At 42.7% G+C, this 23,967-nt stretch overlaps 1 pseudogene; it reads left to right on the top strand.

Moving 5' to 3' along the window:
• The first annotated feature begins 21,720 nt into the window (after positions 1 to 21,720).
• Positions 21,721 to 23,039, top strand: LOC129482173 (heterogeneous nuclear ribonucleoproteins C1/C2-like; annotated as a pseudogene).
• Positions 23,040 to 23,967: the final 928 nt, after the last annotated feature.

The raw sequence follows: 23,967 nt of genomic DNA, 5'->3' as shown, positions 1-23,967 counted from the left end.
GCTTGTTTCGCAGTGGTCCAGGGCTGTGTCCATCACTCCAGATCACACCCCTTGGCTGAGGCTCAGATGTGCTAGGGTGAAGATGGGGTGGGGCCTGAGGTCTTTGTGGAGCTGAAGTTTCTGAATTAGGAGAGTTAAGGCAGAGCCCTAATTCAGGGGCACAGTGGGAGTGGTGGGAGGCTGAGTCATTACTGAACCCTGCAGTCCAGGCTCTGAGGCTCTTTTGCCAGGAGGATGAAGTTGCCTCAATTTGAATACTGAAGGAGCTTTGGCGGGGCCCCAGTTCCCTGGGTCTGGTACCTCCAGAAGCAGGGGTGGCTTCATGGCCTCATGCATAGGAAGGCCGTGGGCTTGGCTAAACTCTCTGCTGTGACCATCTTGAAATGTAATAATTTTTAACAAGGGGACCTGCATTTTCATTTTGCACCAATTATGTAGTCTATCCTCCCTCTCAGGGAGGCCTTTTCACTGGATCTTTCATCTGAATCAGCTCCGTCGTTTCCTTATGCTAACCACATGTTTGTTTTGTATCCAGACTGGCTGTATTTGCAGAGGCTGAGCACACAGGATGGCCATGGAGAATGCCTGGGCACTAGTCAGGGTGGAGGCTTTGCAGCCTGTGAAAAGGGGTGCTGGTGAGGAAACTGGGGCTTCAAGTCTAAGACCAAATCATCTGTGTGTTTCTGTAGCTGATCCAGGTACCGAGCCAGGTACAGGAGCTACACAGCAGATGTACAGGAAATGGATATAGTGCTGTGGATACTGGGAGATCCTCCAGCCTGGAAGTTGGCTGCCCTCAAAATGCATCTCATTACCATAGGCTTGTCCCTTTGTTCTTGCCATCTTACCATTCCCAGGACTCAGTTTCCCCATCATTTTTGTTTGTTTGTTTTAGAGACAAGATCTTGCTATGTTACCCAGGCTGCTCTTCAACTTCTGGCTTCAGTTCCCCCATCTTTAATTGCAGAAGGAACATTGGCAGTCAGTACCTGGATGAAAATGCAACTGAGTGCTCACCTGACCAACAGTGGGGCAGAACTGTCTAAGCATAAGAGCAAAGCACAATTCATTAAAAAAAATCAGTTTGATTACACAGACATTACCCATCTGAACATTAAATACAAACTACATAACTAAAAGAATGAGTTATTTAACAAATACACATGCTATACATCTGGAAGAAAATAAAGCTAGATGTACAGCCTTACCATATGCAAATATTAATTCTTTCTGGATTAAAGATCTAAATAAAAAAGTAATGTAAAAATATTAGAAGTAAAAACTAGAAGCCTTAAGAAATAATCTTGGGATAGCTTGGCTTTTTTTTTTTTTTAGAAATAGAGTCTTGGTCTGTTGCCCAGGCTGGAGTTCAGTAGTGCGATCATAGCTCACCGCAGCCTCAAATTCCTGGGCTCAACTGAGTTTCCTGCCTCAGCCTTCAGGGTAGCTGGGACTACAGGTGTGTGCCACTACATTTGGCTAATTAATTTTTTTTTTTTTTTTGTAGAGATAGGGATCTCCCTATGTTGCCCAGGCTGATCTCAAACTCCTGGACTCAAACAATCCTCCTACTTCGTCTTCCCAAAGTGTTGTGATTACAGGTGCAAGTCTCTGCACCCAGCCAGGGTTGGCCTTCTTAATGCAGAAAGACATACCTAGTAGTCATACAGAAAAGATTATCAGATTTAATTATATAAAAATTTCAAATTAGGTATGGCCAAAGGTAACATAAACACAGAAGAAAGACGAACGGTAGTTGGAGTATAACTTTTCTATTCTGCACTATCCAGTACAGTAGCCATTAGCCATATGTAGCTACTGGTTACTTGCAGTGAAGCTAGTGTGACTGAGGAAAAGAATTTTAGATTTCATTTAATTTAAGTTAGTTTAGATGTGTCTAGCCACAGGTGGTTGGTGGCCGCCATATTGGCCAACACAGGCCTGAGAGGAAATACCTAAAACCCATATGACTGACAAAGGGCAATATCCCTAATGATCAAACTCCTCCAAATTGGTAAGAGAAAGACAAACAGCCCAGAAGGAAAAAAAATGGATAAAGGATATAAAGAGGCAATTCCTAGAAGAGGAAACGTAAGTGAAAAATAAACTTTTGCTCAACTCTACCAGTAATCAGGGAAGTGCAGATTAAGACAAAGCCATTGTTTTTACATCTCATTGATAAAATCTAAGAAGTCAGTCACACTCAGGGTTGGCGAGGGTGTGGAGAAATGGGAAGTCGTATGAATTGAATATAAGTTGCTACAGATTTAGTGGAAAATTATTACAATTGAAGTTGTGCCTACCTTTGATGCAGCTAGCCCACTTCTAGGAATGAGAATAAAAGCAACAGTACTTAAGAATAGAAGTATAATGCATTACAAGACTGTAATAGCCCCAAACTGGAAACAGTCTTAATATTCATCAATAAAGTAACTCAGGGAGGGACTATTCTTTTTCCTTTTCTTTAGAAAGATCCTCAAGTGATTCTGATCGTCAGGTTTTAGACCAACAGAATTAGGTGTACCACAATTGAATTACTCAATTCTCTATTGAACATTTAGGTTGTTTTTCAGCTTTTTGCTGTTTTGAAGAATACTTTTGTAGGGAAATCTTGGACACATATCTTTAATTTATTCTTTAGGATTCAATTCCCAAAAGTGGAATAGTTGGGTATAAGGGCATGTATATTTTTGAGAGCTTTTCATAAGTAGTGCTAATTTATCCTTCTCTGACCTATTTTAGCTGAGTTTTGTTTCTTCATTGTTCTCGCTATCTGTTTCTGTGTAACTAACTATCGTAAAATTTAGTGGATTAAATGCCAATACTCATTTATTTTGTTCACAAAGCTGAAATTTCGGTAGGGCTTGGGAATAGCTTGTCTCTACTCTGTGCAGTGTCAGCTGGGGTGGCTCAACCTGGGACTAAAGGATGAATTTTCAAGATGTCTCATTCACATGGTTGACAAGTTGGTGCTGGCCATCAGCTGGAAATTCAGCTGGGACTGTTGGCTGGAACATTTAACATGGCTTCCTCATGGGGCTGCTTAGGCTTCCTCACAGCATGGTGGCTGAGTTCCAAAAAACCAGTGTACCTGGAATACCAGCAAGAATATGTATTACTTTCTATCACGTAGCTTTGGAAGTCAAAGAGCACATCTTCCATTTTTGTCACAAATCCAGATTTAAGAGAAAGAAAACACAGACCCCATTTTATTATGGGAGGGATGCCAAAATCACAGAGTAAGAAGACCATGTGGGAGGGGAGATGTTGTTGCAGTCGTCCTTGGAAAACATAATCTGCCATACATTAATCGTGGCAGCCAAGTTTTATAGCTTCTAAAGAGCCTGACCTCTTATTTTTTTTCAGTTAAATGAGCTTTGAGTTATTAAAATCTAAGCCTATGCCAGAATTTTATACTTTTAACAATGATTTTAAAGAATTTTAGCAGTTCTAAGTTAAAATAGGCAACCTCTATCCAAGTGCTTTCCAACATTCTTTGCTATCATGGCACACACAGAAAACATTTGCCTTGCACGTAAAGGTAAACTGGAGGGAATTCTGGAACATTTAAGGGGCTAGGTGAATAAATTCGTTATATTTTCTCTATAATATATAATTAGGATGAGTGAAATAATAGAAAATATCACAAAAAATACTAAATATTAAATTATATGAAACTTATAAATAAAAATTATCAAATTTCTTAATGAGAAACTTGAGTTTGCATCGACCTTTTTTAAAAAAAATCAGATTTTATAACTGAAATGGCTCTATGCAATCCCTGATTATGATTTTTAAATTCAATACATACTGACTCGAAATTTTCCCACCCCAGTAAATGATAAAAAATTAAGAACAATGTTCATCATTTGAAATTATGCTTGGGGGATCAGATGGCCCTTCCTTTTCTTTCTTTGGCACTTGCAATGTTGACATTTCTTTGGATATTGTGAAAGAATTTTGAATCCAATCAACTTTTCTTTATGAAGTTTTAGAAAATAATCATAAGGCTCTACTTTGCAAATGTGTATGCCTTGGTAGAACAGTCACCCTGAAGATAGCTGGGATGCCACACAAGCTCCTTGCTGGGGACATAGGACGTGCAAATCAATGTCTTTTCCTCCAGGGACAGAAAAGTGGAATGACTCCAAGCAAATCCCTTGTGTCCCTAATTCAGAAAGCCCTGCATCATCTTTCTGGAAAACAGCTGTGCTTATAAAAGTTAAAAAGCAGTGGTGCAGTCTAGCAATTGGACACTAGAGGGTGGACACTTGAAGCTTTGATTTTGTGATATTCTGGAGGGCACAGTTTACTTTAGTCAGGCCTGTCATTAGCTCAGTCATATACTAAAGATCACAGATATTTCATACAAAGATGTCTCCTATTCTTCCAGGCCTCAGTTGAGAGCCTGGACACATTTGTATGGTAGGAATATGATAGAGTAAAATAATGTTTATATTCTAAAGGGTTAATTCATCCGTCCACTCATTCATTCATTCATCTGTTTGTTCAGTCATTCTATTACCTATCCAGCCATTCATTCAAGAAACATTCACTGAACAGCTACTGTAATCAGGGTCCTTGCTGGTGCTGGGAGAGAAAAATGATAAGAACCCTCCCTCCCTGCCACTGAGACTTTCACAGTTTGGGATGAGAGATGTCTCATAAGTATAACAGCAAGCACCATAGAGTGTGATGCCCACTGTGGGAAGACAGAAACTCTGGGATTGTGTGAACTCAGAGGAGGTGACTGGCCAAGGGCTGGTGGCTGCACCAAAGGTGTTAGGATGTGTGGATGGCCCACTGTCTCCAGATCGTTCTGCCTGAATCCTACACAGTGGGGCCCAATCCCTGGGGCACATGCAGGTGGTCAGGCAACCCTTGGGAATGAACTTCCACAGTGAGAATGCCCCTTCAATCTGTAGGCACCCAGTTCCTCTCCCTCCCTCTCCATTGCCTGGACTCAAATCTAGGCCCTCCGCCTGGCATTCCTGTCCCTCCCCAGTGTGACTCCAGCTGGCCTTAGCAGCAGGACCTTTCCCTGCTCTGCTCTGCAGCCTCATCTCTGGTCACATCTGGGGTCCCTGAGCGTGAGCCTCACCTTCCTGCTTCCAGGTTTTAGAAAACTGAGCCAACAACTTGGTGTTAGCATAAGTGGTTTATTAAGCAGTTGCAACTTATTAGGATATGAACATGAAATGAGTTGTTCTGTCCCCTGCCCCATTCCCCACAACTACCCTGACTGTTGTTGTGCTGTTTCTCTGGGTGGCAGCTGCCCTAATAATGGTACAGCCTACTTCCGGAAAGTCCAGTCACTTGCAATTCTGAAGTAGTCAGTCCTGGTCATTTTTAAATATTGATCTCACTTCTATTTAAAGCTTTTCTCCTCTTTCTCCTCAGAGCAGGTGAGATTGGGAGCACTCATTGTTTAGGTTGGAGTCTGGCAGCTGGATTGGGGTGAGGGGCAGGGGCATGGTTTGCTCTTACTGCCCCCTCCTCTCCCCATCCTGGCACTCTTTCTCTGGAGTAGATACAGGAGGAGAGAGAGGAGGACAGGTTTTCCTCACACCCTGATTGCAGTCGATTCTTTCCTGGCCAGCACTGCCAAGCCACCAACTACAGCTAGGTAGGATCCATTTTCTACCCTCTTAGAGACTGGTGGTCGGAGCTGGTGACCTTGACCTTCTGTCTTCCTGGCTGTGGTCCCCATGGCATCCCTTTTTCCAGAGAGTTCCTCCCAGCTCTGGTCATACAGGGGTAGATGAAAGTCTGGAGACCAAGCAGATACCTAACCAGGGAAACAAATCTAATCTTTTCATTTGGAAAGCACTCCCGCAGATTTAAATGTTTTCTTGGGAGAGACACCCTGTTTCCCACCCCCACAGGGAAGAGGAGGATGAAAGTCTCTCTCCTCACAAATATACTGTTTCCTGAATAGTGCCTGTCCCCATGTCCTGTCCTCCAGCGGGCAAGGTAGGGGGAATTATAGGACTTAGTCTCCAAAATGGCATCTCTAAATTGACCCTCTTACCCAATGGCTGACCCCATTGCTGGTAGTGCTCTGGACTTCCAATGTGGGGTAGGTGCCACCTTTTGTTCTCAAATGTCTCTTTTAGTTGACATTTCGGAGTGACAAGAAAACTCCAACCAGGCACCCTATTACACTGGAACACCCTTTTGTGAAGGAGTCCTCAGGGGCCATTTATGAAGAAGCCAAGACACCATCCCAGGCCTCCCAAGTCAAGGCACGGTGCTCTTGCTCCAGGCCAACCCTCTCTGTGGGATATTTGTGACTCAACGACTGCGGTGCTGCAGGAACAAGGTGTGTGAGCAGGGCTGGACTGGGCATGTGGTCATTACCATCATGCTAACAATTTGGGCCCCTTTAAAACACTAGTCTTGAGCTACTTTTCTCAAAGTTATTTAGAGGAGAGGCTGTGTTCTGATAAGGAAGGGCAGAGAAGAAGGATGGTCTGTGGCACAGCCTCATCTCTCTTGTATTTCATGCTTTAAATCTGCATAAGCCTCACTAGCAAAATGCACCCTGTCCTTGGAGGGCAATCTCCTGCTGTTGGAACACTCCCAGGGTCCTGAGAGCCTGGGGTAAAAGTGGGGTATGCTTGAGTTCTGCTGTTTGTTGCAAGATGGCAAGGCACCCCAGCCCCACACTTTGCAGGGGCCTCGTGGACGTTCTGAAGGCTCCTGTCCATTGGAACCTTGGACTTTGGACTTGATCTGGGGTTAGAAGGGGCTCTTTGTGTGATCTCAGGGTCTCTGTTTCCCCATCTAAAAAACAGCTGGGTGATTCCCGAAAACTTACAGCCAAAGCCCTGAGGCCCTCAAACTCTAAGCCTCTCTCTTGGTTTCCCTGCCCTCAACTACAGCCTCCACGTCTGGGCCCTGGACCCTCCCCCAGACCTCAGTCCTCTCTCCCCTGGGGGCTGCTTTGGCCCCCATTTACCTCCAGAACCAGCTGCATTGAGTGCGCCTGTGGCCTGGTGTCCCCCGTGTCTGCACCCTCACCCCCCAGACATTCTGCCTAGAGTTACTTAGATGCCCTCTATGACCAGGCGTAGCAGATCAGCCCCTTCTTCCTCTTCGTGTGCTCCATGTCCAAGCCTGACTCTGGACACCTTTAGCTGGTGACCTCTGGAGTTTTGTGGCCATCCACCCACCAGGCCACTATCTGTGGCCCTAACCTCTAGCCCTGAAGCAGGTCTATTTTGCTGCAGAAGCCCATGATGGGGCAGGGCCACTCACAGCATTGCAGGGAGCTGTATTGGGTGCTCAGCTTGAGGCTAACACATGCAGTGGCTCTTTCAAACCTGTCTAGCAGCTATGGCCTGCATTCCTGTGCCCTTCTGTGTCATGGGATTGTACATCTACCATTCTGTGATAGCTCACATTCTTGATGACATCCTGTAGAACCTCTCATTGCAGAATATCCTGTAGTTCCCTTTGTGATTAACTGCAGTTAGAGCTGAAATTCTTCAGCCTCCCCATTTGTGTTATTAGGGGCTATAGAGCATTGGAGTTTTCCTTATCTATTGATGTGTCTGCTCAATGGGCACCTGTCCTCTAGCAGAGTCCCTTGTGCCAAGTTCAGGAGCCTTTGGTTCTGACTGCCTGGAGCTGGGACTCTCAGCAGCATGCCTGATTTTCTAGAAGAACCCAGACGACAAATCCTTCTGAACTGGGGGTAAATTACCTTTGCAGGCTGACTTTGTTCATTCCTCCTGATAAAGAGTCCTGCTGATTATTATGAGATGTAGGTTGTTAGGGTGACGGGAAAGGCCCTGAATTGGGCAGGGGTGGTGAATGATGCTGAAATGTCTTGGGAAACCTTTTGCCTCTGAGCTGGGTTCAAAATTTCTCTTTGACTCTGCTCATAATGCTGGTGACTGTTTTGAGGTCAACAAAGTCTAAAGAAGCCAGACAGGCCTGTGATTCCCCTGCATTTACCTGGGGGCTCCAGGCAGAGAGGGCTGTGTTCATTGTCTTAAGACCTCCCATTATCCTTTCCTCTCTCTATCACTTTTTTTTCCCTCTTTCCTCAGCTCCCTCTAGGATGGGGTACCTACCCAGGAGAGTGTATATTCCAGCTTCCCATTCCCTGTTCTTTGGTTGCAGTTCCAGATATTCTGCAGTGTCCAGATGTGGGGGCCCGCCTGCTAAGGGAGCCTCCTGAATCAGCCCTGAGTAAGGAGAGTTTTTCTCAACCCCTCTGCAAACATCACCAGTCCTGAGAGGTGGATTATTCCGTGTGCGTGTGCCACGTATATTTAGTCCCTTCCATTCTGCATCCTAGCAGGAGGATGGGGCACTTTGGCAACCTCTGCCTCTCTGACTAGTCTTCTCTCTGGTCCCCCTTCCCCCTGCCCCACGGACTGTGATTCCCACCAGCCCTAGGACCTGCGGGAGCCCAGCCAGCCCTAAATGCCTTCTCTTTAATGACCTGCAGTGTTGCCATGGCAACAAGAGATTGTTTTAACCCCAAAAGTGTCTTCATTAAGCTTCATTTGGAACCTGCTTGAGCTGCAGTCTGCAAGCTGCATCTTTAGGCAAGTCCTATAACATCAAAGAGTCTCCTTGGGTGGGATGCAAAATTGAAAACCATCAGCCAGAGCTTCTAAGAAAATCCACCTAGACAGAGGGCCCTTATTTTGGGGCAGGGAAATTTGGGAACATTTCTGTTGTCGAAGCAGCTTCTCTAGGCTCCATTTCATGACTCTGCATACAGCAGGTGCCCTATTGATGCTGGTTGACTTGAGTGGGCTGGCCTTGAGCACCAGCCTGCCTTCTCCACTGATTTCCCAGAAGCGATTAGGGTGTCCCCACCCTTAATTAGTCAGCCAGCTAGGTGCCAGTGACTACGCTAGGCACTGAAGTGGGGGCTGCAATAAAGCAGGCAGGAATCCCACCCTCAGGGGGCTTAGGGCAGTGGGAGAGTGAGGGCACCACTCCATGGCCCGCACAGAAGGCCAAAAACTTCAAGAAGCTTCCAGAAAAAGCACAGCTCCTAGTGAGACCCTCCCCTGCTCAGAATATTCCATGACATTCACTGATCACAAGAGATAGTCTAAACTCCTCATCTTGTCAATCAAGTTTCTTCAAGCATTGAGTTGTTTTTTTACCCTTTAGTTTCCATTTTTATTTTAGTATACCATTACACAGAAATTGCACTAATGTATAAACGTTATAAGCTGTACACAGTTTATGAATTTGTTCTCTGTATAAACCCCAATTCTTACACACACACGTGCCCATATAGCTGCCACCCTGGTCAAGATAAATTTTGAGGGACAGAGTGAAATGGCTCTGGATTACATGCTGTCCTTCCCCCTGCCTTTCAATTAAGTCTAAAAGTGATGTGGTTAGGAACAGATGATGCTTATTCTGGATTCGTTTCACATTTTTTCCTGTAAAAAATGTGGCAAAGACATAACATGAAATCTGCCCTCAAATGTTTAAGTGTACAGTGTAGTTAACTATAAGCACAATGTTATATAGCAGATCTCTAGAACTTTTTCTTTTTTTAAATAATTATTATTTTTTTTGAGACAGAGCCTTGCTCTCTTGCCCAGGCTGGAGTGCAAGGCCCAATCTAGGCTCACTGCAAACTCCACCTTCCAGGTTCAAGTGATTCTCGTGCTTCAGCTTCCCAAGTAGCTGGGATTACAGGCATGCGCCACCACACCTGGCTAATTTTTGTATTTTTAGTAGAGGCGGGGTTTCACCATGTTGGCCAGGCTGGTCTCAACCTCCTGACCTCAAATGATCCACCCACCTCAGCCTCCCAAAGTGCTGGGATTACAGGCGTGAACCATCATGCCTGGCCTGTTTTGTTTTGTAGAGACAAGCTCTCACTATATTGTCCAGGCTGGTCTCAAACTCTTGGGCTCAAGCAATCCTCCCGCCTCAGACTCCCAAAGTGTTGGGATTACAGGCATGAGCCACCATGCCTGGTCTCTAGAACTTTTTTTTCTTGCATAACTAAACTCTGCACTCACGGAGCAACAACTCCCATTCTGCTTCCCCTTTGGCAGTCACGATTCTACTTTCTACTTCTATGTGTTTGCCTACTTTAGAGACCTCATATAAGTGGAATCCTGCAGTATTATCTTTCTGTAACTGACTTGATTCATTTAGCATAATTCCTCCAGTTTCATCCACCTTGTCGCAAGGCAGGATTTCCTTCTTTTAAGACTGAATAACATTCCATTGTATGTATATACCACATTTTGTTTATTTATCCCTTGATGAACATTTAGGTAGTTTCCACCTCTTGGTTATAGTGAATAATGCTGCAGTGAACATGGGAGTGCAAATAGCTCTTTCAAGATCCTGTTTTCAATTCTTTAAATAAATACTCGGAAGTAGTATTGCTGGATCATATGGTAGTTCTATTTTCAACTCTTTGAGGGACCGCCATACTGTTTACCACCACGGCCCTACCAATTTACATTCCCACCAACAGCGCACAGGGATTCAAATTTCTCTACATTCTCAACAACACTCATTATTTTCTAATTATTCATTATTTGATCACTAATTATTTGATAATGACTGTTCTAATGGGTGTGAGATGATGTCTTACTGTGGTGTTGATTTGCATTTTCCTGATGATTAGCGATAATTAGGTGATTTCATACACCTGTTGGTCATTTGTATGTCTTCTTTGGAGAAATGTCTATTCAAGTCCTCTGCCCGTTTTTTAAATCAGGTTATTTGGTTTTTGGCTGTTGAGCTGTAGGGCTTCCTTATATCCATGTTTGTACTTTATTGCTACCTCCCTGAAGCAACCTTTTCACTCCTGAGAGAAGTGAGAGATTGAGGTGATGGCTAAATCACATGGCCAGCAGTAGGGTTGGAGTTCCAACTCCTTCTTGTTAAAGCCCAGGCCATCGTGAGCAAACTTGTCCTTCTAATGGGCAAGCCAAGAAACCTAGAGGCTGGGCACAGGGTGAGGAGGGTGGGGTGAGGCTGTTCTGGTCCTGGGGCTCCAGTCGATATTGCTGTGCACGTGATCCCAGACAGCTGGGTTTCCTCTTTCCAAGTGCAGTCTACCCAAGGCTGAACTGTTGGAAGCTGTGCAGGGACAGGGCAGCAGCTGTGGAGGAGGAATGACAGAGAAACTGCAATGACACCTTTGATTCCTTGAAAATAAATGCCTACGTAAAAGGGATGTGTGAAACTCTCAAAGGAGCATATGGCTGGAGGTTGTGCAGCAGGGTTGGGGGCGTGGGGCAGGATTTGGAATACATGGCCATTGATGAAGGGTGTTTTCAGGGATGCCGAGGTGGAATGAATAACGGGAAGAGAAACGAGGTTAACCTAGCATGGCTTGTTCTTGACGAACATGCTCTGGTTCCTAGTAATCACCGAAAGTGCCTAGTAGCTATTAATCTCACAGATAGGTCTGGAATCTTGCTGAAATTGGTATCACATTTGCAGGGCCATAGTGGTAGCACCCTCCTAAGTCTTTTTTTTTTTTTTTTTTTTTTTTTGACAAATGGGACGACCACTTAGTAACAGGGTGGCTTTGGGCAAGTTACTAAACTCTGTGTGCTACAGTTTCTTTCTGTGTAAAATGGAGATGATCGTAACACCTATCTCATAGTGTTTTTAGAAGAACTAACTAAGAGAATGCATCAAAATCCCTTAGCAGTGTGCCTGGCCCATAGGAAGGGTCTAGTAAGTGTTACCTATTATGGTGATTATTGTTGTTATTACTGGTTACTGAGAGCAGTTTCGTGATCTCACTTGCGAGATTTTTAAATTCCATTCAACAGTTCCTGAGCTTGATCTCTGGACCAGGGGCTGTAATAGGCATGGTCAGGGTGGAGAATAGTATAGGACAACCTTCTTGCTCTATGGAATCACAGGGTCTAGAGCAGGTGATAATTACACAGGTAAATACCTTGAATTCCAGGTAGATGGTAATAAACGTTCTGGGATAGAGGAATAAACAGAGAACAAGGGCTGGGGGCAGCATCCCTGGCCCCACTCTGAGTGGGGCTGATACAGAGAATCTACCTGTCTGTCTTTTTTGGAGTGACAATATTTCTGCGTCTCTGCTGATCAAGCTGACGTACAGCCAAGCTGCAGCTCACCAGTTTGGCTCAGTTATTTTTGGAATGGTCCTGTAATAGTTTTGCTTATATGAGTGCGGGGAAAGCTTAAAAAATGTCTTTTCTAACCTACAGTATGCCTCCTGATGTACCCAGAAACACTAATTGGATGCCAAGAGCTTGCTTTCCTGCTGAAGAAAATGTCAGGCTCTAATAATATTCCATTATTAGGCCCACATAATTTCCTGCCTGGACAATTCTAACAGCTTCCTCACTGGTCTTCCTGCTTCAAATACATTCCTTATGGCCTATCCTCAACATTACTGCAGTGCAGTTGCCATTTCTGTACTCAGAGGATTTTAGTGGTTCCTTGTTATGTGGGTCTGGGAACTAAGGGGTGGAGGGAGGCGTGGTCCTACTTACATTACTCCCAGTTAGGGAATGTCTGCATCCTGTTCCCACAAGTTTGGAGTCTGTGAGTCTAGAGGTCTTGACCTCAGGTTGGGGAAATGATTCCATCAAGGATTCTACAAGTCCCATTAAATTGCATATTATGGCTGCTGCATGGTCACTGTGGGTAATTTGTGCAGACAGAAAAAGAAAGGAGTCACCATTCTAGCTGTGGTAATTGACTTTGATTAGGCAAAAATAAGGCTGCTGTCATCCAAAGGGGAGCAGAGAAAAATGTGTTTGAGACCAAAGTGATCCACTGGGGCTTCTCTTAGTACTCCCCTGCACAATCTTCATGAGAAATGGTCAAGTATTGCTGCCACAGCTTGAGAAAGACATAATGACTTGGGGTTTAGACCACAGGTAACCCACAAAAGGCAAAATACCTAGATCAGAAGTGCTCACCAAGAGTGAGGGGACTTCTCATAATGCATAATAGAGAAAGAAGATAATAAGGACCAGTCATGATCTTGAGACCAGTGGCAATGGCAAACCTATAGTCCATCCAATTACTTTATTTTTGTACCTTTCCCCCAGGAAAAGAGGCCGACCAGAATCCTGAAGGACCTGCTCTCAAGACTTCTACAAAACAAGTGGGTCTGAGTGGCACAAGGGGTAGACTGTAGTGGATGCTGTCATTTGCCAGCCAGATTTCTCCCACCTTCAAGACTGAAGCACTTAAGTCTTCTGGCACAGGGAATGTTGAATGTTAGCAGCTTTCAGCTAAGTCCCTCTTCCCAGTGATTGTCTTTGGCTAATCATAATTATGCCCTTATCTATTTAGGGATACCATTACAAATCCTTTTATTAGGCCATCACATGCATTTACCCATATTACTTAAAATGCTAAATACATGAAATTTCTTTGCAAGCTGTAAGTTATCTGATGCTTTTAAAGGATGTCAACAAGGTCAGGATTAAGGAATGGCCATTGCTGGTCATCTCTGGGCTGGCTGTCACACCTACTTCTAAATTAATACTCCTGGCTCTCAGGAGACCTGCAGGCTCTTTTCTCATTCCTGTCACAAGAGCATTTACGTTCCCTTTTTCTCACTCTCCCCACCTACACCTTTAAAACCTCTTCTTTGGAACAGCAGACTTTACCTCCCACTCCAGACAGGTTTCTGTGCTAATCTTAATTTGGCAATCATCACTACAAATTGGATGTCTATTCAGCACCTCCTACACCTCTCTATTAACTCCAGTACATTAACAAATACCAAAATATTCATGTAAAAATATTTCTCCCTTTAGAGAACATTGTACTTTATTCCAGGTTCCTCTGTTTAATGCCATCTGATAAGAGCTGACTATAGATTTAATTATAATTTTACTGTAACCTGACATTTCTCTGTCAGACATGCAGTGAAAAGAACTCGGAGCTGGGACCAAGAGAGGAGACAGGTGTGGAAAGATGGTGGAGTACAGAGGAACACATAAATTCCCTCTCCATAAAATTAATAAAAAAACTGAAATAGAAGACGCACCAGCAAGGAATAAATTGGTAGCATTCAACTAAATAAAGGATTATAAGTTTTACCATAAATTTGAAAGGTATCATCAGAGATAGAAGCTTCTAGAAGTCAAAGCAGAGGCTTTTTCCACTGTTACAAAGCAGCACTTCTGCCACACATCTCACTCTGAAACTTCTATTTGAAGGGAACTGATGGGAATAGGTGAGTGGGAAGCCTAGGAGAAAGGTGTGGAGTGTTTCTTCTAGGTCAATGCTTCTCAACAAGGGAAGACATTTGGCAATGTCTGGAGACATTCTTGGTTGTCACAACTGGAGGTATGGAGGGTGCTACTGGCATCTGGTGGATAGAGGACAGGGATGCTGCTAGACATCCTGCAATGCACAGGACAGACAGTGCTCCACAACAAAGAATTATTCAGTCCCAGATGTCAATAGTGTCAAGGTAAAGATCCTGCCTTAGATGTAGAAGCCCTTATCTTCATTCTGCAGATAAACTGTATTTACTAGGAGAGGAGGAACCATTTTGTTTTTCTATGACTATTTACTCTATGTTTAACTGGCTATTTGAACAGTATATATCAACTGAGTCAAAACCCAGCTATCAGAAATTTTTCTTTGTCTTTGATTTTTGATAGTTTGGTTATTATATTTCTCGGTGAACTCCTTTCTGGGTTGGATTTAACTGGAGATCTCTGTGCTTCCTGTACCCGGATGTTGGCATCTTTTCCTATATTTGGAAAGTTTTCAGCTGTTATTTTTTAAAATATGCTTTCTGGCTCTTTTTCTCTCTTTTCTCCTTCAGCAACTTTTATTATGTGACTCTTGGGTCTCTTGATGGTATCCCATAATTCCTGGAGGCTTCCTTCATTCTTTTTTTATTCTTTGACTGGATAATTTCAAATGTCCTATCTTCAAGCTCACTGGTTCTTTCTTCTATTTAATCAAGCTTTCTGTTGAAGCTGTCTATTAAAATTTTCAGTTCAGTTATTATATTTTTATCTCTATAATTTCTATTTTTTATTGTTTCAATTTCTCTGTTAAATTTCTCGTTTTGTCTGTGTATTCTTTTCCAAATTTCATTTAATTTTCTCTGTATATATTCTTTTAGTTCCCTGACCTTCTTTAAGAGGGTTATTCTGAATTATTTTTCAGTCATTTTATAGATCTCCATTTCTTTGGGGTCCATTGTTGCAGCTTTAGTAGGTTTTTCTGGATGTGTCGTGATTCCCCGATTCTTTATAATTCTTGTGTCCTGTTATGGTTTGAGCCCTCTAAAATTCATACAGAAACTGAATTCCCAATACCAATAATATCAAGAGCTGTGGCCTTTGGGAATTGATTAAGTCATGAGGGCTTTGTCCTCATGAATGAGATTAGGATCCTTATAAAAGGGCTTGAGCTTGAAGGGGACATCCCCTTGCCTTTCTGCCTTCTGCCATATGAGGACACAGCAACAGGCACCATCTTGGAAACAGACAGCAGCCCTCACCAGAAACCAATGCCAGCATCTTGATCTTAAACTTCACAGCCTCCATATTCACAGCCTGCTAATTTTTGTATTTTTAGTAGGGACAGCGTTTCTCCATGTTGGCCAGGCTGGTCTTGAACTCCTGACCTCAAGTGATCCACCCCCATCAAGCCTCCCAAAGTACTGGGATCACAGGCATGAGCCATAGTACCAAGCTCTATGGTGCTTCTTAAACTGTTTCCAGAGATGGGAGAATCTTACACCACACTATACCAAAATCGGATACAAATGAAAAATAGAAAAAAGAAGGGAAAAAAGAAGAATTTACAGATTGATCTCAATTATGACAACCAGTGCAAAAATCCTAAATAAAATATCAGCAGAGAGAAAGCATAAGACACTAAAAGAAAGATACACAAAGATAAAAAAGCCCAAGAATGTAAGCATGGCTCAATACTAGAAAATCTGATGCCAAAGAATGCATTTGCTATTGCTCAATCTTCATTTCAGGTTTTTAAAAAAATTAATAAAATAGATATTAGTGGATACTTAGCATTACAAAAATTTATAATCCTCCACCCCAAACAATCACAACTTAATGTAAAAAGCCAAAAGCATTCCCATTAAAGTCAGAAATAAGACCTCCTATTATCATACATGAGAAAGACATAAGAGGTAAAAAATTTGGAAAGGAAAAAGCACCTGGTTATAAATTTATATCAAAAATCAAACCTTCATTATTAGTAACCAGTTAGAAAATTTAACAGAAGATGTGTTAGTCCATTCTTGCATTACTATAAGGAAATACCGGAAGCTGGGAGGTTATAAAGAAAAGAGGTTTAATTGTCTCACAGTTCTGCAGGCTGTACAAGAAGCCTGGCACCAGCATCTGCTTGTCTTTTGGGCAGGCCTCAGGGAGCTTACATCATGGCTGATGGTGAAGGGGAGCCAGTGGTGTCACATGGTGAGAGCAGAAGCAAGAAAGAGAGAGGGGAGGTGCCATACACTTCTAAACAACTGGATCTCGCATGAACTCAGAGGAAGAACTCACTCACTCGTCGCCAAGGGGATGGTGGGTGCTAAGCCATTCATGAGGATCTGCCCCCATGATACAATTACCTCTCACCAGGACCCTCCTTCAACACTTAGGTATTACATTTCAACATGAGATTTGGAGGGGACAAATACCCAAACCATATCAGAAGAAAAGATGCCTTTTACAATAGAAACAAACAAAATATTTAGTGACAAATCTAATAATCAATGTTAGGGCCCTATGCTAAAAACTTTAAATTCCTATTAAAAGCCAGAAAAAATATTTCAGTCAGTGAAAACCTCCCTTGTTTTTCTTTAGAAGAGTACTCAATAGAGCAGTTTCAATTTTTGAATGTAATCTCTAAATTCAGTGTGTTTCCAATCCAATTACCAAGAGAATTTTGTTTGAAATTTGGTAAGTTAAACTAAATTTTATCTGGTAGAATGAAGACATAATTGGAATCAGAAAAAAAATTAAAAAATAAGAATAATGAACATGACTATGATACTATCAGGTATCAAAACATTGTCATAACCCACACAATAAAATACAAAAACAAAAGCAAAATGAAAACATTGTTTAAAGCTACAGATATTTAATACAATATAATTTTAGGGCAGAAATAAACTAAGAGACCAGTGTGAGAAAATAGAGAGTCCAAAAATGAATTCAAGCACATATGGGAATTGAGTATTTGATTAAAATGGCATCGTTAAATTTATCAGCAAGGATGGGTTATTCCATAAACGGTGTTGAGAAAACTGGTTAGTTATTTGAAGGGGGAAAAATTGGATTTCTTACCTCATTCTTCATGTGCAAATAAATTCCATATGGATCCAAGAGTTAAATATAAAAATGAAACCATTAAAGCTAAATTAAAAGAATGATTACAGAGTAGTTCGCATAACTCTGCAAACAAATTTTAAAACTTGGATAAGAACAAAGGTGAATTTTTACAGCCTTAAGAGTATGTTAAAAAAACACTAGGAGACATATCCTCCCAGAGGACTGTGGGCCGAAAGAAGTCCTGCCAGGTGAATCATGAAGGCTGAGTTGAGGCCAGGTAGGTGGGAATGTGTTTCAGCACAAGCTGGCCCCTAAAATGCCCTTCCCCATCATCCTTTGTCAAGCAAGATCCACTTTCCCAGCTATTCCCTGAAGCAGACATGCATGTAGTAAATAGTAAGCACAAATAGTTAGCAAGTACTAATACTGCTAAAAGACAACCTGAAAACACAAACAAATCAGCTGTTAAAAATGACAAGAGGCCAGGCACGGTAGCTCATGCCTGTAATCCCAGTACTTTGGGAGGCCGAGGCGGGTGGATCACGAGGTCAGGAGATCGAGACCATCCTGGCTAACACAATGAAACCCCATCTCTACTAAAAATACAAAAAATTAGCCAGGCGTGGTGGTGGGTGCCTGTAGTCCCAGCTACTCGGGGGGCTGAGGCAGGAGAATGGCGTGAACCCAGGAGGCGGAGCTGACAGTGAGCCGAGATCACGTCACTGCACTCCAGCCTGGGCAACAGAGCGAGACTCTGCCTCAAAAAAAAAAAAAAAAAATGACAAGAAATAAAGAGGTTAGAAAAATGACTAATTGCCCACAAATGTCCAGGATACAGGATGAATATCAGGCATAATCAATTAGGAAATTTACAGCTAAAGAGGTTGCATTCACAGTAACAAAATGTATTAACTACTTTGGAATAAACCCAGTGCAGGATGTTTGTGACCCAGGTGGAGAAAGCCGTACTACTTTTGATTCCTAAAGGAGACCAAAATAAATAGAGAATTTTATTCTCCTGGCAAGTGGGAACAATAGTGTTAAGATACTGGTTCTCCTCACATCCATTTATAGGTCACATGTGGTCCTATTGCAGTGTGTCTGGTTTTGCAGCACTGTTGTACATTTGCAGCACCGTTCCAAGTTGCTTCTATGCAGCTGACCAGACTACCAGGTCTGGTAATTCCAGGTGGAGGTAGCCTTTGAGTAAATCTCTGCTTGTTTAATCCAGTGGTTCTCAAATTTGAGCATGCACCAGAATCACCTGGAGGCTTGTTAAAACTCAGATTACTGAGCCGTATACCCAGAATTTCTGATTCAGTAGGCCTGAGTGGTACCCAATAAGTTGTATTTCTAACAAGTTCCCAGGTGCTGTTAATGCTGCTAGTTGGCAAACTCGACTTAGAGAACCACTGGATTAGTCAAATGTCAATGTAATGGAGAATCGGCAGAGCAGTCTGGACTCCAGGGCTCTTGGGATCGCCTTTAAATCTAGACAAATTTCCAGCTTAATCGCAGTAACTTTCAACGGGAGCCAGGCCTGGCAGGTGACTGTCATTTTTTACTGCCTTCTTTCTATACTTTGTCAGTGGGGAAGTATTGGAAGAGCAAGAAAGCAGCAGAGTTGGCTGTGCGTGCGTGTGTGCGTGTGTGTGTGTGTGGCCAAGCACTTGAGATTTCAAGGCTCATGGGATTTAGACACAAATTCCTGAAAGTAAGTGCTAGCCTTTATATCCTCTATGTAGCCCAGTAAATCCTAATCTAAATCTCCACTGCCTCTCTTGAAACTTGACAGAATAGTATGCCTGGAAGAATAAATGGCCAAGAATAAGAAACAAGTCTGACAGGGGTTGGGGGAGGAGAGGTAGGGAGGATTTATCTGCCTTTTATAAAAACCTGCTTTAAAGCAATAGTAATAAAAACAGCTGAAGTGCAGTCATAAAGAGAAAACTGTATATAAATCATACAAAAAGGACCCAGAATTAGATCAAATTATATGAAAAGTGGCTATAACGTGTGAAGAGCTGAACATCAGTAAGCAATATGGAAGGAAAATTTAATAAATCATGTTGAAATACTGAGGATTGAATTTGAAAAAGGAATTAGATTCACCGAATCTAATTCTGCTCACCGAAATTAAAGATAAATAAAGATGATAAATCATAGAGAAAAAAGGTTAATAGTACACAATTTGCCATTTGCCATACTTCTTTGGAAGTGTAGGAGAAGTGGAAGAGAGCACTTGGGGAGTGACTCCCAGACGTCAAAAACGTTAGTATCTTTCTCATTTCATCCCTGCAGCAGCCCTGTGAGACAGCTATTACTCTCTACTCTCAGATATGGAAACTGTGGCTTGAGAAATCAAATTATTTTCTCAAAGTCAAATAGGGAGCAATCAGAAGAGCCTCAATCTGTCTGACTCTCATCCTGGGCTGCCCAGTGACTGCCAAGCAGTCAAGGTGCAGGGGAGGCGTGGCTGCCCAGTTCAGAAGATGAAGCCCCAGTGCCAGTCCAGTCCTAGAGGGGCCAGGGATGGTGGGAAGAGGAACAAGATAGAACCAAGGTTGAGGGCGAGGCAGCAACCCAGTGGTATGAACTTGGTGAGCCTAGCAAGGGCGAAAAGCAGTAAATGCATTCCAGGGGCAGTGGGCGCACCCAGGGAGCTGCCTGAAACAGAGGGAGGATGAGCTGCTGGGTTCCAGGGAAGGTTGGATGTTTGATGGAGATACTGGGGGGCACATATGAGCCAGAATTTGTCATCCACCTGACTTGCTCCTTAAACATCCAATCTGATATGGTTTGACTGTGTCCCTACCCAAACCTCATCTTGAATTGTAATTCCCATAATCCCCAGGTGTTGTGGGAGGGACCAGGTGGAAATAATTGAATCATGGGGGTGTTTTCCCCCTATCCTGTCCTCGTGATAGTGAGTTAGTTCTCATGAGATCTGATGGTTTTATAAGGGTTTTTTCCCCCCTTTTTGCCCAGCACTTCTTGCTGCCACCATGTGAAGAAGGATGTGTTTGCTTCACCTTCCACTATGATTGTAAGTTTCCTGAGGCCTCCCCAGCCCTGTGGAACTGTGAGTCAATTAAATCTCTTTCCTTTGTAAATTACCTAGTCTCGGGTATGTCCTTATAGCAGTGGGAGAATGGACTAATACACAATCCCATCTGCCCAGACATGACCCTGGCACCCCTTTTATGAGGGGCCTACAGAAGTCATGTGGTGTCACAAAAGAGCAGGTTCACTGGGTCAAGGAAATGGGTTTAACTGTTTGTCTGCCACTTTCTAGATGTACGGCTTTGATCCAATAATCGAATCCCTGTTAGTTTCCTCAGTTGTACGTCAGGATAACAATGCCTACCTCACAGAATTCATGTGGAGATTACAGGAGACAAGTCAGGAAAAACACCAAGCTTAATAAATGGTGCAGAGTAGACATTCAATCAATACTTGTTGAATAAGTGAATGCATTATATATATATATATACATATTTCACTGTATATATTTACTCACTAGCTATGGAGGGGGTTTATCTAGCTAGTTCTGCTTGGAAGACAAGAATTTTTCATCAGTTTTAGCTGAAACATTCCAATTTAGGAAACTGGGTCAAGCCATATCACTGTGCATTAATTATAAGTTGTGATTCCAGTAACCTGTAGGAAGAGGAGAAAATGGTCCAGTACCTGCAGTTTTCCACAGCAACAAATGTACCTCTGACAGTTTCCATAATCACCACCCCTTTCAATTGCTTGGGCCTTCATTGCTTACAAAGAACTGCTCACACCCATGATCACATGTAACTCACCTTCAAGGATGATCGTGTTATTCCATTTTGTAGATGAGAAAATTAAGGCTCCAAGAGGTGAAAGAACTTGCTTAGATCATGCCTGGTGGTTGGTGGCAGAGAAGTTGGAATCTCTGGGATGTGCCTAAATTGACTATTGCTACAGCATGTGCTTGGTTACTTTGTTAAAGGCATAAAGGATGAATTCAAGGAGGATCCTGCCTAGTGTTATCTGCCTCTGGCTCCCCTGAACCCCTCAGGTAGAGGTTCTGAGGGTCCCATCTATATATTACAGCCTATCCCTGTTCCAGAGCCAGTTTGGAAGGAGACAGAGGAGAGAAGCAGCCTCAATCCTGTAGACTTATGGTGCCACAGGAACTATTTCCATAATATCATTGCATCCTGGGACCTGATAGCCCAGCCAGCTGTCATCTACTTGGAAGCCATGGAGATGTGGCCAGAGAACTTGGGTCAAGTCCAGCTCAGGGGTGGTGGTGTTTATCTGGAGTGACGAGATGTTATACAGGTGAGGAAAAAACCTACTATTGATTTTTTTGTGAAGAGACGAAGACTGAGTGGTTGTGGCCGTGTTGATGACCTTGAGCAGCAGTTGGCTTCTCCACATAGAACCCGGGAGTAGGAGACTCAGAATAGAATCTCTTCTTCCTCCCTGCTCCCGCTTTCAGCTTTGTGAGAGACCTTATCAACAAACGCAATGGCCAGCAATGTTACCAACAAGACAGATCCTCGCTCCATGAACTCCCGTGTGTTGATTGGGAATCTCAACACTCTTGTGGTCAAGAAATCTGATGTGGAGGCAATCTTTTTGAAGTATGGGAAAATTGTGGGCTGTGCTGTTCGTAAGGGCTTTGCCTTTATTCAATATTTTAATGAGAGAAATGCCCAGGCTGCTGGAGCAGGAGAGGATGGCAGAATGATTGCTGGCCAGGTTTTAGATATTAACCTGGCTGCAGAGCCAAAAGTGAATGAGGAAAAGCAGGCGTGAAACGATCTGCAGCGGAGATGTATAGCTCCTCTTTTCACTTGTACTATGACTATCAAGGTGATTATGATGATATGATGTATAGTTACTCAGTACGTGTGCCTCCTTCTCCTATTGCTTGGGCTGTAGTGCTCTCGAAACGTCAGCGTGTATCAGGAAACACCTCACGAAGGGGCAAAAGTGGCCTCAATTCTAAGAGTGGACAGCAGGGATCTTCCAAGTCTGGAAAGTTGAAAGGAGATGACCTTCAGGCCATTATGAAGGAGCTGACCCAGATAAAACAAAAAGTGGATTCTCTCCTGGAAAACCTGGAAAAAACTGAAAACGAACAGAGCAAACATGCAGTAGAGATGAGGAATGATAAGTCAGAAGAGGAGCAGAGCAGCAGCTCCATGAAGAAAGATGAGACTAATGTGAAGATGGAATCTGACGGGGGTGCAGATGACTGTGCTGAGAAGGCGGGCCTACTGGATGATGATGATAATGAGGATGGGGGATGACCAGCTGGAGTTGATCAAGGATGGTGAAAAAGAGTCTGAGGAAGGAGAGGATGACAGAGACAGCACCAATGGCAGGGATGACTCTTAAGCACATAGTGGGGTTTAGAAATCTTATTCCATTATTTCTTTACTTAGGCACTTATCTAAGATCAAATTTTTCACCAGATCCTCTCCCCTAGTATCTTTGGCACATGCTCACTGTCCTTCCCATCCTTGTCCTTCCCATGTTTATTAATTCATATTGCTCTGCGCCTAGTCCCATTTTCACTTCCTTTGGCACTCCTAGTAGTTTTATTAAGTCTTACCTTGTAATTTTTGCTTTTAATTTTGATACCTCTTTATGACTTAATAAAAAGGATGTATGGTTTTTATCAACTGTCTCCAAAATAATCTCTTGTTATGCAGGGAGGACAGTTCTTTTCATTCATACATAAGTTCAGTAGTTGCTTCCCTGACTGCAAAGACAATCTTATTTAGTTGAGTAGCTCCTGAAAGCAGCTTTGATTAGAAGTATGCGTGTTACACCCCCACATTAGTGTGCTGTGTGGGGCAGTTCAACACAAATGTAACAATGTATTTTTGTGAATGAGAGCTGGCATGTCAAATGCATCCTCTAGAAAAATAATTCGTGTTATAGTCTAAAGATTTGTTTTCTAAAGTTGATACTGTGTGTTATTTTTGTGAACAGCCTGATGTTTGGGAACTTTTTTTCCTCAAAATAAACAGGTCCTTATGAAACCAGGAATTTGGAGGGAAAAAAAACCCTGTTTTTTAAATTTTTGTATTTTATTATTGTTTACTTCAAACTCTGTGTTTTACAGAGTCCTCCACAAAACCCCCAGAATGTACTAGATATATTTTTCTTGAAGTCATAATCATTATGCCTATCAACATAACACTACTCAAACTCTATTTCATTGAGATGCATGTTGCATTGAGGAGTCAAATAACTTGACAGAGAGTGGAGATTGTTTTTCAAAATGGCTTTTACATCCTAATGAAAGTTTGGGAAGTATATCCTGTCTGTCTTTTCATCAGTGCTTTGTGGTCCAGCTGGCACCCTGTTTGAAGTTTTTGTTGTGTGCTAAATTGTCTTGTCCTTAAATAGGAGAGGCTCAAAAACATTAGGATTTCAGGAAAATTGCAACAGCTGGAAAATGGAACCCCTGCTTTCTTCTATTTTGTCCTCTTAATTACTCTTTATAGCCCCAGTTACCTTCTGAATTCTGAAGTGTCACCTCAATGTTACTGAAAACAAGAAAACTCTTATTTCCTGATATTCCATAGTCTGCCTTCCCAGGTGATTGAGAACATAGAGAATGTTACACATTTATTTTACCCTAAATAATCTTTTACTCATATTAGCTAATCTTTGTGTTTTCTCTCAA

The sequence above is a fragment of the Symphalangus syndactylus genome, chromosome 5 (genome assembly GCF_028878055.3).
Source record: "Symphalangus syndactylus isolate Jambi chromosome 5, NHGRI_mSymSyn1-v2.1_pri, whole genome shotgun sequence".
Taxonomy (NCBI): Eukaryota; Metazoa; Chordata; class Mammalia; order Primates; family Hylobatidae; genus Symphalangus; species Symphalangus syndactylus.
Note: the sequence above shows the minus strand (reverse complement) of the source record. Positions and strands in the feature narration are given on the sequence as shown.